This window comes from Pyrus communis, chromosome 5 (assembly GCF_041283825.1).
Source record: "Pyrus communis isolate YQ-2024b chromosome 5, ASM4128382v1, whole genome shotgun sequence".
Taxonomy (NCBI): Eukaryota; Viridiplantae; Streptophyta; class Magnoliopsida; order Rosales; family Rosaceae; genus Pyrus; species Pyrus communis.
Genome location: NC_142569.1, coordinates 14,090,563 through 14,105,564, shown reverse-complemented (window position 1 = coordinate 14,105,564; position 15,002 = coordinate 14,090,563). Strand labels below are relative to the sequence as shown.

General features: G+C 41.7%; 2 long non-coding RNA genes and 1 pseudogene across 2 annotated transcripts in view; 1 reads left to right on the top strand and 2 right to left on the bottom strand.

Annotated features, from left to right (window-relative positions):
- Positions 1-15,002, top strand: part of LOC148696832 (uncharacterized) — a 31,535-nt gene that overhangs the window by 1,912 nt on the left and 14,621 nt on the right. The window lies entirely within an intron of this gene.
- LOC148696834 (uncharacterized) lies at positions 848-2,882 on the bottom strand. Its single transcript, XR_015962777.1, has 4 exons — positions 2,601-2,882; positions 2,429-2,506; positions 1,808-1,875; positions 848-975 (listed from the first exon to the last, which is right to left on the bottom strand). It is a non-coding gene; the product is annotated as an uncharacterized LOC148696834 (long non-coding RNA).
- On the bottom strand, positions 4,332-7,645 carry LOC137740615 (uncharacterized; annotated as a pseudogene).

Here is a 15,002-nt window from a genome sequence, read left to right as displayed (position 1 = left end):
AAATAAACTTAGTCCAAGTCATTTTCATTAAAGCTCCCTTAGTTATTCATTAATAATTCAATGGGTTAGTTTATGACTTCTATTTCCAAGGCTATCGAGAGGTCATAAGAAGGTCCAAAATTTCATCTGAATATATGTGCCTTGGTGAAAGTAAGAAAGTCATGATTATGGTTGGTTTGATAAGGGATGTTGAATCCTGAACCGATCATTTTCAAGACAGGAATCTGAAGACTGATCCTGATTCGAAATTTCAGTCTTCTCGAATTTCAAAATTCTCGAAATGTTTTCTGTATTTTGGGACTGGATTTTTTGGTTTTGGGTTTGTGGGTTGAAACTTGAGATTTTGGGCTTGTGGGTTGAAATTTGGCCTTCGACTTAAAATTTTGTCAGCCCAATTTCATATCAATTGAAATTTGAGCTTTTTACCTTAAGCTAATCTGAAATTTCATACCAACTAAAATACCAATTCAGTAGAGAAAAATAAAGGATGAGAGACTACACAGTTGAGAAAGATAAAGGATGGCATGCCAACAACAATAATATATGAACAGATGTAGAGATTAATTTGGAAAAGTTCAAGATTAAGGGAAAAATCATCAATCAAACTCCATGAATAAGCAATGCGCGCGCACACACATAAAACACACAACACACACATACAAAACACAGACCATACATGACACACCCCGACCGAGATCGGAGCGTGCTGGCCGTCACACGAAGGTGACAAGCCATGTGCACGTGCGGAAGCTAATAAGGTAGTAATATAAAAGTACGAATAAATTAAAACTAGCATACAAAGTACTAAAACAAGTGCTAGTAAGTGAGATACAATTTCAGAGCAGGTCTACAGCAGTCAAAAGGAAAAATTGCGACAAAAGTACACCCGCAGGTGACCCTACGCTGGTGAGTATCTGTCAGAAAAGCCGGGAGAATCCTCTGGGAATACCACCGAAACTGCTAATCAACTAGAACCTGGAGGGGCGCAAAACAAAAGCGTGAGTGGGCAAAAACAAAGCTCTTTGAAAACCATTTAGCAAAATACATTCTAACCCCTCGCCGTAAAACCTGTATACTTCCCAGAAATAAATATATATATATATATATCTATGTATAGATATGCCAAACATGCTCAAGGGTATGCCAATCATGCTCAAGATATGCCATGTCGGAAATCTCATAATACAATGCAAGTGCTCAGGTATAAAGTATGTCAATAACATGTAATCTGGCAGCCGGAGTCACCTAACGTGACCTGTACGGCTGCATATAGAGTTCAAATCTCAAACTCAACAACTGAACCTGCCCACGAGTCGGAACCACCTAAAGTGGTCTGTACGACAGGCCTGAGTGTAATACATATATACGCTCTAGTGCTACGATCACGTGAAGGCTGTGCGAATAATCGCGGGTCACCTACGAGTCGGAACCACCTAAAGTGGTCTGTACGACAGGACTGTGCACCTAACTTGGATCCAAGCTGAGCGTGTGGTGCGGGAGGTGAACATCACGCGAAGGACTGTGCCCTACTCTGGGCGGGAGCACTAACACCGGGGGTGCAGGTTATGAGCTCTCTAAGCATCTCATACTACTACTGAATATAAACATGCATACCACTTACCTGGCACTTACCTGTGCGTCCACGGCACCCAATACGCATATATAAATGTATGCCACTACTAATGCATGTGATGATGCATAAACAATAATAATAAAGTGCATGGCATAACGTAAATAACCCATTTTTAATCAATTTCTGGGAATATAAATGTATATAGGTATATACGGAAAACAAAAGCCCACTCACTGGTATGTGGAAGGGTCGTAGCCCCCCCTGCCTCGAGTGCGAACGCTCGTCCTCGGGGTACGTGTCACCTATATGCGAAATAACTATAAAAACGTTAACTTTAAAGCACATAACCAACTTCTCGTAATAACTTCTCATACATTGCTCAAAATGGATAAATGAATATACCAACGTGCTCTACACAACCTCAGGATCACAACCATATTTTTAAAATAATTTTTGGACCTCTCATGCGCCCCCACGCGCCAAAATAGGCACGGACCTACGCGCCCCCACGTGCCATGCACACTGACGGTGTCAATTGACGCCGTCAGGAATATTCCGTTAAAATTCCGGAATATTCCGTTAAACTTAACCGGATACCGTTACTGCCGTTAGGAATATTCCGTTAAAATTAACGGAATATTCCTGTTTCTTCTCCGGCCTACCCTCGCCGGACTCCGGTCACCAGAAAACTAGGAAAACTTTAAACTCACTATTCTCCTTCGTTTTTCATCTATTTTTCACGTAATTTATACCAAAATGAAGCCCTAATCATAATCTACCACGTTGGACAAGTTTTAGGGCCTAAAAACAACGGAATCAAACTTTCCAAAAATATGAAAATTCGGCCAAACTTACAGTTCGTGGTTCCGACGTCCAATTCCGTCCAACGATGCACTCCCAAGCTCCTTGGGACCTCACCAACACATCTACAAGCTTCAAAAGTCCAAAAACTAACTAGATTAATCTTGCATGAACAGTGACTAAAACAGAGCTTGTAAAATCGACGTGAAAACGTCGAAGTCCTTACCTGAAAATGGTACCACTGGACTCCTCTCAGCCTCACGAACTTGATGGTGTACTTGGTTCCCTCGATCTGTTAAGGTTTGAGGGGTTTTGGGGTTTGTCCGTACGTTTTCAAAGAAGAAGAAAGGGAATGGGGCTCGGGGAACTCACAGAGAGAGAGACAGAAGTTGGTGCAGGTATGGGGGTGTGTGTGTGGCCCAAGGACATGCCAACACACAAAACAACCAATTACGTCAAAAAAAACGAACTAGGGGCAAAGTTGACAATTCACATGTACGTTTTAATAATCTCGGGATGGGATGTCACAACCTACCCTCCTTAATAGAATTTCGTCCCGAAATTCAAAACAACCAAATTACAACCCCTAGTGGCCAAAGAACAATCTAGGATACAAATCCCTCATCCGGTCTTCTGTCTCCCAAGTAGCTTCCTCGACTGAATGATTCCTCCACAAAACTTTTACTAAGTTCACCGTCTTGTTCCTCAGAACCTTCTCCTTCCAATCAATGATCGTCACCGGTTCCTCGTCATACGTCAAATCTGGGTTAATCTCAAGCGGTTGAGGAGGTATCACGTGAGATGGATCAGCAACATAGTGTCGGAGCATGGACACGTGAAAAACATTATGCACTCTAGCCAACTCCGGAGGCAACTCCAACCTGTAAGCTACCTCACCAACTCGTTCTGTGACCATGTATGGTCCGATGTACCTGGGACTCAACTTCCCCTTCTTTCCAAACCGCACGACACCTCTCCACGGTGAAAGCTTCAGAAATACCCAGTCTCCGATCTCATACACTCTGTCCGTAGCATGCCGACCCGCTAGACTCTTTTGCCTGTCCTGAGCTGCTTTCAGGTTAGACTTAATCACCTGAACATTCTGAGTAGTCTCTTCGACAATCTCCGGACCCACTAAAACTCTTTCTCCAACCTCAGACCAACATAACGGTGTGCGACAAGCTCTGCCATACAAAGCCTCAAATGGCGCCATGCCAATGCTCGAATGAAAACTGTTGTTGTAGGCAAATTCCATCAGATCTAACCGCTGGTGCCAAGCATCAGCAAACTGCAACACCGAAGCTCGTAGCATATACTCCAAAGTCTGAATAGTTCTCTCTGACTGTCCGTCTGTTTGTGGATGATACGCCGTACTGTAAAGTAGTCTCGTGCCCAAAGCTTCCTGAAAAGCCACCCAAAACTTCGATGTGAATCGTGAATCACGATCCGAGACAATACTCACAGGGACACCATGATACTTCACCACCTTCGAGATAAACAACTCCGCTAAACGGCTCAAAGAATACTTCTCTCTTACAGGAATAAAATGAGCCGACTTAGTGAGCCGATCAACGATCACCCAAATGCCGTCAAAGCCATTTTGTGTACGCGGCAACTTGTACACAAAATCCATAGTGATATTTTCCCATTTCCACTCTGGAACAGGAAGCGGCTGCAACAACCCAAACGGCTTCTTCCTCTCTGCTTTGACCTGCTGACAAACAGCACACCTGCTCACATACTCGGCTATCTCCCTCTTCATACCCGGCCAATAATAAAATGGTCGAATGGTATGATACATTTTAGTAGCTCCTGGATGCATGGCGTAAGCCAAGATATGTGCTTCATCGAGAATTTCTTTCTTCAACTCCACACTATTAGGCACAAACATTCTACCCTCTAGCATCAACATGCCATCCGAATCACGAACTCTGAGGTCTCGCCTCCTTCCTTGCCCTCAAGCTTGGATTAAATCTTGAGTCTCCTGATCAGCTACCTGAACTTCAAGCACCCGATCAACAAGAATTGGCCTAACTTGGAAATTAGCAAGTAACGCGACTTCTCGGTCTTCTTCTTCTAACCTCACTCCCGTGGCACGCAAGTCAGCCAAAAGAGGAACACGACTAGCGTGCAACGCATTAATGCGGCCCTGTGACTTCCTGCTAAATGCATCAGCCACTACGTTCGCACGACCAGGATGATAATCAATCGTGCAATCGTAATCGCTGAGCAATTCCAACCACCTCCGCTGACGAAGATTAAGTTCCCTTTGACTAAAGAGATATTGGAGACTCTTGTGATCAGTAAAGATCCTGCACTTCTCTCCGTAAAGATAGTGCCTCCACAACTTCAACGCAAAAATGATAGCAGCCAACTCCAAATCATGTGTAGGGTAATTCAACTCATGAGGTTTCAACTGCCGCGAAGCATAAGCAATCACCCTACCATGCTGCATTAATACACATCCCAGACCATTCAAGGAAGCATCGCTATAAACCTCGAAATCCCCACTATCGTCTGGGAGTGCCAAAACAGGTGCATGAGTGAGACAATGTTTCAACTGCTGGAAACTCTGCTCACACCTATCATCCCACTCAAATTTAACATCCTTCCTCATTAACCTCGTCAGTGGTAAGGCAATCACCGAGAAATCCTTAACGAATCTCCGATAATACCCCGCCAAGCCAAGGAAACTTCTCACCTCGGTGACGGTTCGCGGTTGCTCCCAACTCTCCACAGCTGCAACCTTTTGAGGGTCCACCAAAATACCCTTAGCAGAAATGATGTGTCCCAAGAACGCAACTTGATCTAACCAGAACTGGCACTTGCTAAACTTAGCATATAGCTGGTGTTCCCTCAACCTCTTCAACACCAAAGTAAGATGTCGAACATGCTCCGCCTTCGACTTAGAATACACCAGAATATCGTCAATGAAGACAATAACAAATCTATCCAGATAAGGCTGAAACACCCAGTTCATCAAATCCATGAAGGCGGCTGGTGCATTCGTCAACCCAAATGGCATAACCAGAAACTCGTAATGACCGTAACGAGTCCTGAACGCCGTCTTAGGGACATCATCCCTACTAATCTTCAGCTGATAGTAACCAGACCTCAAGTCTATCTTGGAGAACACACAGGCACCTCGAAGCTGATCAAACAAATCATCGATACGAGGTGACGGATAACGGTTTTTAATCGTCACCCGATTCAATTGCCTGTAATCGATGCACAGCCTCAAAGTTCCATCCTTCTTCCTCACAAATAACACTGGAGCGCCCCAAGGCGAAGTACTAGGCTGAATGAACCCCTTATCCACTAACTCCTGCAACTGCACTTTCAATTCCCTTAACTCCGCGGGAGCCATACGATAAGGAGTTAAAGAAATAGGATTAGTACCTGGAAGCAACTCAATAGTGAAGTCGTCTCGATCTGGGGGTAGACCAGGTAAATCCTCGGGAAATACATCAGGAAAGTGTCTGACCACTCTCACATCCTCAACTCTGTTAGGAACAGCCTTATCTAACACCGCATGAGCTAGATACCCCTGACAACCCTTAGATAACAACTTTTTCGCTCGCAGCGCCGAAATAACGCCATGTCTTACCCACTCTGCTCACCCACGAAAGTAACCACAGGTAGTCCAGGTCGGTGAAACGTAACTACTTTCCCGTAACAGTCAATGTTGGCACGATAGAAGTGCAACCAATCCGTGCCCAGAATCACATCAAAGTCCACAATATCTAACGGGATTAGATTGGCTGACAAAGCAACACCCTCTACGATCAATGGACATACTGGGTACACACAATCTACAACACATCTCTCTCCTCTAGGCATAGCGAACTCTAAATCGTACCCTAGAGGTGTGGGGCGAGGTTGCGTCACTTGAGCAAATGTATGAGAAATTACGGAATGTGTAGCTCCACAATCAATTAAGACTCTAGCAAAACAACCAAGAATGTTTAACGTACCCATAATCAAGTCTGGGTTGTTCTGAGCGTCCTGCAGAGAAATATTGTGAAGACGCCCCTGGCCCTGCTGACGTCCACCGCGGCCTCTGCTCGCCTGAACACCGCGTCCCTGAGCACCACGCCCCTGACTGGGCTGACCCGACTGTCTCGAAGACCCTGCACTGCTAGTGGCAATCTCACCCTGCTGATACTGTCATCCCTGATACCACTGAGAACCACCCGCTGGAGCTGGAGGGTACGGCATATAACCGCCCGAATACTGAGGATAGCCACCCTGGGAATGGGGATCCTGGGGATACTGATACTGCCCCGGAGCATAAGGGACAGCATCACCCTGATAGTGGTAAGCACCACCTCGACCCGTCTGGCCGTAGCTACTAGGACCCTGGATCTGCTGGAGTGGTGCAGGTGGTGGCATAAAGGTCTGCTGCGGTTTCTGCTGCTGCTGACCTTGGGGACAATTCGCCGCTCTATGTCCCATCTGTCCACACGTGAAGCAACCGCTGCTACCACGTCTACACTTACCGAAATGCCGGTTGTTACACCTACGGCAAACTGGGGCTCTGCCTCGACCACCATCGCCCTGCCTCTGGCCTCTAGCGCCACCAGAAAATCTACCTCCACGACCCTGTCCAGTGGCACTGAAGCCACCACTCGAAGAACTCGAACTAGCTCCACCTTTCTTGAAGTTCTGAGTCTGACGGGGCCCGAGCGATGCCTGACCCTTACCTTTGTCATCTTTCTTCTGGTTGCCGTCCTTCTTTTCATCAGTGTCGCTCGACATATTCTCAGAGTCCTCGATCCTCAACAGTATCTCATAGAAGTCCTGGTAAGTCTCGCTGTGGACAGTAGTCGCCATAGAACGCCACTTCTTCCTGGTGCCCAAATGGAAAAGACGAAGCATCTCCGCCGGATTACCAGCGACATCAGGATGGTAACGAGACAAGTCTGTAAACTTGCGGTAGTACTCATTCGCCGACATCTTCCGCTGTCTCAGTTCAGTAAACTCCTGTTTCTTACGATCAATGTACTCAGGGGGTACATACCTTCTCTTGAACAAATCCGTAAAAACATTCCAATTCGTCCTCTGATCTGGAGTCAACCTACGAAGCTCCTGCTCCCACCAGGCCGCAGACTCCGTATCCAGAAACCATGAGGTCGTCTCGACCCACCTCTCCATAGGCAAGTTCCCCTGATTATGCAACACACAGAAGGTCTTCTCAATGTGTTCCAACCACCGCTCTGCGCCCTCGTGGCCCTCACTGCCTTTAAACTTATCCAACTTCAGATTGTACATAGTCTCCAGAAGAGTCCTCTGGGGAGGGCGCATCACTGACTGAAGGGCTGTAGCAATAACTTCCCCCAACTGAGCAACATCGGGGAAGCTAGACTCAGAAGAACGACGTGGTTCCCGACGAGGAGGCATAATTCTGACAGAAGACACCAAAACCATTAGAATACTCACAAGGACACAGGACTGCCAAACCTAAGCTCTGATACCAAACTGACACACCCCGACCGAGATCGGAGCGTGCTGGCCGTCACACGAAGGTGACGTAGCCATGTGCACGTGCGGAAGCTAATAAGGTAGTAATATAAAAGTACGAATAAATTAAAACTAGCATACAAAGTACTAAAACAAGTGCTAGTAAGTGAGATACAATTTCAAAGCAGGTCTACAGCAGTCCAAAGGAAAAATTGCGACAAAAGTACACCCGCAGGTGACCCTACGCTGGTGAGTATCTGTCAGAAAAGCCGGGAGAATCCTCTGGGAATACCACCGAAACTGCTAATCAACTAGAACCTGGAGGGGCGCAAAACAAAAGCGTGAGTGGGCAAAAACAAAGCTCTTTGAAAACCATTTAGCAAAATACATTCTAACCCCTCGCCGTAAAACCTGTATACTTCCCAGAAATAAATAAATAAATATATATATATATATATATATATATATCTATGTATAGATATGCCAAACATGCTCAAGGGTATGCCAATCATGCTCAAGATATGCCATGTCGGAAATCTCATAATACAATGCAAGTGCTCAGGTATAAAGTATGTCAATAACATGTAATCTGGCAGCTGGAGTCACCTAACGTGACCTGTACGGCTGCATATAGAGCTCAAATCTCAAACTCAACAACTGAACCTGCCCACGAGTCGGAACCACCTAAAGTGGTCTGTACGACAGGCCTGAGTGTAATACATATATACGCTCTAGTGCTACGATCACGTGAAGGCTGTGCGAATAATCGCGGGTCACCTACGAGTCGGAACCACCTAAAGTGGTCTGTACGACAGGACTGTGCACCTAACTTGGATCCAAGCTGAGCGTGTGGTGCGGGAGGTGAACATCACGCGAAGGACTGTGCCCTACTCTGGGCGGGAGCACTAACACCGGGGGTGCAGGTTATGAGCTCTCTAAGCATCTCAAACTACTACTGAATATAAACATGCATACCACTTACCTGGCACTTACCTGTGCGTCCACGGCACCCAATACGCATATATAAATGTATGCCACTACTAATGCATGTGATGATGCATAAACAATAATAATAAAGTGCATGGCATAACGTAAATAACCCATTTTTAATCAATTTCTGGGAATATAAATGTATATAGGTATATACGGAAAACAAAAGCCCACTCACTGGTATGTGGAAGGGTCGTCGCCCCCCTGCCTCGAGTGCGAACGCTCATCCTCGGGGTACGTGTCACCTATATGCGAAATAACTATAAAAACGTTAACTTTAAAGCACATAACCAACTTCTCGTAATAACTTCTCATACATTGCTCAAAATGGATAAATGAATATACCAACGTGCTCTACACAATCTCAGGATCACAACCATATTTTTAAAATAATTTTTGGACCTCTCACGCGCCCCCACACGCCAAAATAGGCACGGACCTACGCGCCCCCACGCGCGGCCACGTGCCATGCACACTGATGGTGTCAATTGACGCCGTCAGGAATATTCCGTTAAAATTTCGGATTATTCCGTTAAACTTAACCGGATACCGTTACTACCGTTAGGAATATTCCGTTAAAATTAACGAAATATTCCTGTTTCTTCTCCGGCCTACCCTCGCCGGACTCCGGTCACCAGAAAACTGGGAAAACTTTAAACTCACTATTCTCCTTCGTTTTTCATCTATTTTTCACGTAATTTATACCAAAATGAAGCCCTAATCATAATCTACCACGTTGGACAAGTTTTAGGGCCTAAAAACAATGGAATCAAACTTTCCAAAAATATGAAAATTCGGCCAAACTTACAGTTCGTGGTTCCGACGTCCAATTCCGTCCAACGATGCACTCCCAAGCTCCTTGGGGCCTCACCAACACATCTACAAGCTTCAAAAGTCCAAAAACTAACTAGATTAATCTTGCATGAACAGTGACTAAAACGGAGCTTGTAAAATCGACGTGAAAACGTCGAAGTCCTTACCTGAAAATGGTACCACTGGACTCCTCTCAGCCTCACGAACTTGATGGTGTACTTGGTTCCCTCGATCTGTTAAGGTTTGAGGGGTTTTGGGGTTTGTCCGTACGTTTTCAAAGAAGAAGAAAGGGAATGGGGCTCGGGGAACTCACAGAGAGAGAGACAGAAGTTGGTGCAGGTGTGGGGGTGTGTGTGTGGCCCAAGGACATGCCAACACACAAAACAACCAATTACGTCAAAAAAAATGAACTAGGGGCAAAGTTGACAATTCACATGTACGTTTTAATAATCTCGGGACGGGATGTCATAATACACAATACACAGAACACAAAATTATCCGACTCTGCAAAAGCTTAACCATGTTTCTAGGCTATCAATGCAAAGCTTAACCATGTTTCTAGGCTAACAAAGGTACTAAAAAAAGTAGAATAAATTTCTTCCATCGTTGCCAGAACTTTGGGTATCTGACCTGATTCATCTAATAGGATACCCAAGCCTAGGATTAATTCCGCGCATAATTAAGAATTTCAATTATTCTTGTAGGGAATTAATTTGAGCTGGTTGAGTACATAAAGAATTGATCTACAACGGAATTCTTCCATAATTCAGGTTTCTATCACTAAATTCTTTAATTTTTAAATTGTATAATACACAAGTTTATTTATTTAAAAATTCTAATTTAAGTACTTAGATAAATTTTTACTATTTTTGTTAAATTAATAAATAATTATTCGAATTAATTAATTTTGTCACTTGAATGTTATGAAAAAAATGAAAATGAATAATATTTATAAGCATTTATGTTAAATTAACAATATTAAATATAACATAAACTTATAATATTTAGTAATATAAAAATATATTATGTTAAATTAATTTGTTTTGCACTCTAATTGTTATTTTAATTTGTTTTTACCATAATAGGTGTTGAAAATTAAAAGATTGCAATCGTGATAGAGTTCGAGGGTTGAAAGATAGAAATTGAAAATTCTAATAGTTATGCCTACATGGTAGGGATTGAAAGATTGTAGGCATCTTAGTGTCAACGTAATAGTTTGCCCTCGTAAAGTGGTAAAACATGGACAAGAGTTGGTTGACGATACCCTAAAATTTTGAAGCGTATACAACTAGAATTAATTTGTTTTTGGATCAAGCAGTTGCAAATGGTGTTGGTCCTGATAAGTTTAGATGTCATTGCAAAAGATGTTGTAATCGATATACTTTTGTTAGGAACACTATTGTTGAGCATCTCATATTGTATGATATGGATAAAGATTATAAAAACGCTTGGTGGCGACATCATGGCGAGCAAAACATTAGAGAGCAAAACGTGACAATTGGAGAAGAAGAAACATGAGATGAGGTGATTGGCATGCATGATTTTCTTAATGATGTATTTGTCCAACCATTAACAGAAGAAGGTGTTGGGCCGTCTACTGAACCCCCTATTTGGGAAGGGCGTCCAGAAGAGGTGGAGACTTTTTTTAGGTTGCTTGAAGAGGCAGATCAAGATTTGTGGCCAGGTTGTACGGAGTTTAAGAAATTGGAAGCAGTTGTAAGACTGTATCATATCAAGTGTTTAGCGGGAATGTTAGACGAGATCTTCACCACTTTACTGAAGTTAATTAAAAGAATGTTGCCTGAAGGGGATGGTTTGCCTTAATCCTGTTATAAGGCAAAAAAACTTATAAATGACTTGGGTCTGACATATGTGAAAATTGATGCATGTCCCAATGATTACATGATCTATTAGAAAGACACTTCGGATTTGACCGTGTGCTCGGTTTGTGGTAAATCAAGATATAAAATTACCAACACAGAGGATAGCTCGAGAAAAAAGATCGCAGCTAAGGTTATATGGTATTTTCCTTTAAAACCACGATTACAACGATTTTTTATGTCGAAGCATATGGCTAAACATATGAGGTGGCACACAACTGAATGTCCTAAGGATGAGTTTATGAGACATCCTTCAGATTCTCCAACATGGAAGCATTGGGATAATTTATATTCGGATTTTGCGTCGGAAATTCGAAATGTCCAATTAGGGTTGGTCAGTGATGGATTTAATCCTTTTGGGAAAATGAGGCATGACCATAACACATGGCCTATGGTGTTTTCTGTTTACAATTTGCCGCCTTAGATGTGCATGAAGCAACCAAATTTGTTGTTGTCTCAGTTAATACCAGGACCGCACAGTCCTGGTAAAGAGATTGGTATATACATGCGTCCATTGATTAACAAGTTGAATGAGAGGTGGGCACTCCCACTTATGATGCGTATTCCAACCAAAGTTTTATGATGAAGGCTGCCGTCTTATGGACTATAAATGATTTTCTGGCTTATGGAATGTTGTCAGGATGGAGTACACATGGCTATAAAGCTTGTCCACATTGCATGCATGATAAAGAATCTATTTACTTCTCGGCGAGTCGTAAGATTTGTTATATAGGGTATCGACGATTTCTTGAAGATAATCATAGGTTTTGAAGGCAAACCATAACTTTTATGGTCATCGAGAATATCGTAGTGCACCAAGGCAGTGGACTGGTTTACAATGTCTCGAAGAACTTTCTGCATTGAGATTTACTTTTGGAAAACCAAACAAAGATGATTCAATTTGGCAAAGCAGAAGAAGAACTTCGAGCAGTACAAGTAGTAACAGTCAATGGAAGAAGAAATCTATTTTTTATGAACTACCTTATTGGAGGCATCTATTTTTTATTATCAACACCCACGTAGAAAAGGAAATAGAACATTTCGACCTCCATCATTGTTCACGTTGAAAAGAGAAGAAAAAACTACGGTTTGCAAAGTATTGTCTACTATTCGGGTCCCCGATGGATATTCATCAAATTTGTCGCGATATATGCATGTGAATGAATGAAAAATAAATGGGTTGAAAAGTCATGGTTGCCATGTTTTAATGCAGCAGTTACTCCCGCTTGCAATACACTCGGTTTTGCCTAAAGCTGTTACTATGGTATTATTAGAGTTGAGTGCAATTTTCAGACAGTTGTGTAGTAAGAATGAGTCTGAGGAAGGATTCAAGTAACTGAATTCAAGAATTGCCTCAACATTATGTCAACTTGAAAAAATATTCCCTCATGTATTTTTTGATATAATGGTGCACCTCCCAGTTCACTTGGCAGATGAAGCAGCTCTTGCAGAGCCTGTTCAATATAGATGGATGTATCCAATTAAGCGGTAATGAATAAATTTTTATAAATTTTTTATTGCAGTCATAACTAATTAATAATTATAATAATTTGTATTTCGTTTTATAATTATAGGTATTTGCAAACATTGAAGCGCTATATTCGTAATAGGGGTCGTCCTGAAGGTTCTATTGCTGAAGCATATTTGGTGGATGAGTGTTTGTCCTTTTGTTCCATGTATCTTAGAAATGTTGAGTCTCGTCGTACCCGTAGAGGCCGAAATGAAGATGGTATTGGACGTGGAGTATTTGGTGGGTTATCAATTTTTGACTCGAAAAGAGGTTATATGGGTTCAGGAGAAAATGTGGAGCTTAACCTAAATGTTCTTGATCAGTGCCATAAATACATTCTAAATAATTATGATGGAGTTAGCCCAATTAGAAGGTAAGAACGTTTAATCATACATCTTAATGTTTTATTGCTTTTCTTAACTTTGAAAAATTAATTATCTAAATTTGGACATAATTGTCTAGGCAACATGAGGAATTCTTGAAAACTAAACATCGTCGAGAAAGGTTAACTATGCGACAAATTAAGGAACTAAGCAAGAAATAATTTCCAGAATGGTTCAAGCAACATGTGAGTTGATATAACAATCACATTAAGTTTTGCATTTTAATTATAACATGTTTATAGTTATTCTGTCAATTTTTATCTTCATACTTATTACAGATGAATTCAAGATGTCATGCTAATGACACGTTGATATCTCAAGACTTGCATTGGCTAGCTAATTACCCTAGTAGGGTTGTGAGTAGATATAAAAGTCACATGGTTCATGGGTTCAAATTTCGTATAAAATTTGTGGATGATAAGCATAAGAATCAAAATTGTGGTGTCTTTGCACCTGCAAATGTTCCTGGAGCAATTGGGCAAGTGAATTGTTATGGCAGAGTTGTAGATATGTTCGAAGTTAAATATTGTGGTCCTACTGAGACAGGAGATAAGGGTCGAGATGTGATGTTATTTAAGTGCGAATGGGTTAATAGTCAAAGTTTACTATGGTGAATTTCAATCAATTGGGATTTAAAGAGGATCCTTTCATATTAGCATCACAAGTATTACAAGCATTTTATGTGGAGGACACAATTTAAAGAGGATCCTTTCATATTAGAATCAATATTTCCATTTTTTCTTTAAATCAATTGGGATTTAAAGAGGATCCTTTCATATAGTCCGTCTATGTGTGCAATGATAGTGCGTCTAAAACAAGGTCCATTATACTATGTCATAATACAAATGATTCGATATTTGAAGAAAACAAAAATTCAACAACTTATGTTATGACACTTGATATATTAGACCGTATTTTCGGCAAATTAAAAAAATTTCTCCTATATGTGGAATTGAGTGGCAATTTGTCATTGATAAAAAAATAATGGAAATACTGTTCTTTGAATAGAGAACGGATCTTTTGCACAGAAAACTTTTGTTATTAAATGTAATTGGAAGGATGTTGAAACTTGAGCGATACATACGATGCACATACCACATGAATAATGCTTAACTTTAATATTTATGTTGTAACATCAAATTCCCAATTAGAATCCAAGTTATGTTCGTATTCATAACTTACAGTTTATGTACATGTGAGCAACTGTTCTTAGCATTTGCAAATAAGAAAGTGCAACTATTCATACTAAAAATAGTTAGGAGCACATAAATTGACATGTACTTGACAAAATTTGAGAAATTTGTCTCGGTGATTGAGATATTTGCTACAACTGGGAACCAAAGCAGCTCCCTCAATGGAGTTGAACACGTCAATGCAAATTGGCCGGCGACATACGCCAAACCAACATATGCAGTTACCAAAAAAGGGAAACTAGACAAGGTTGTAACTCCAATTAAGAATGCATTACATTATGTGTTGATGTTTACTTATTACATCAATTATTAAGCTGACCAGTTCTGAGGGTTTTGGCCTATTTTGTAATTTTGATCTGAAACTTAGTACAACTTCAGAGATCCCTAATGTTTTATTTA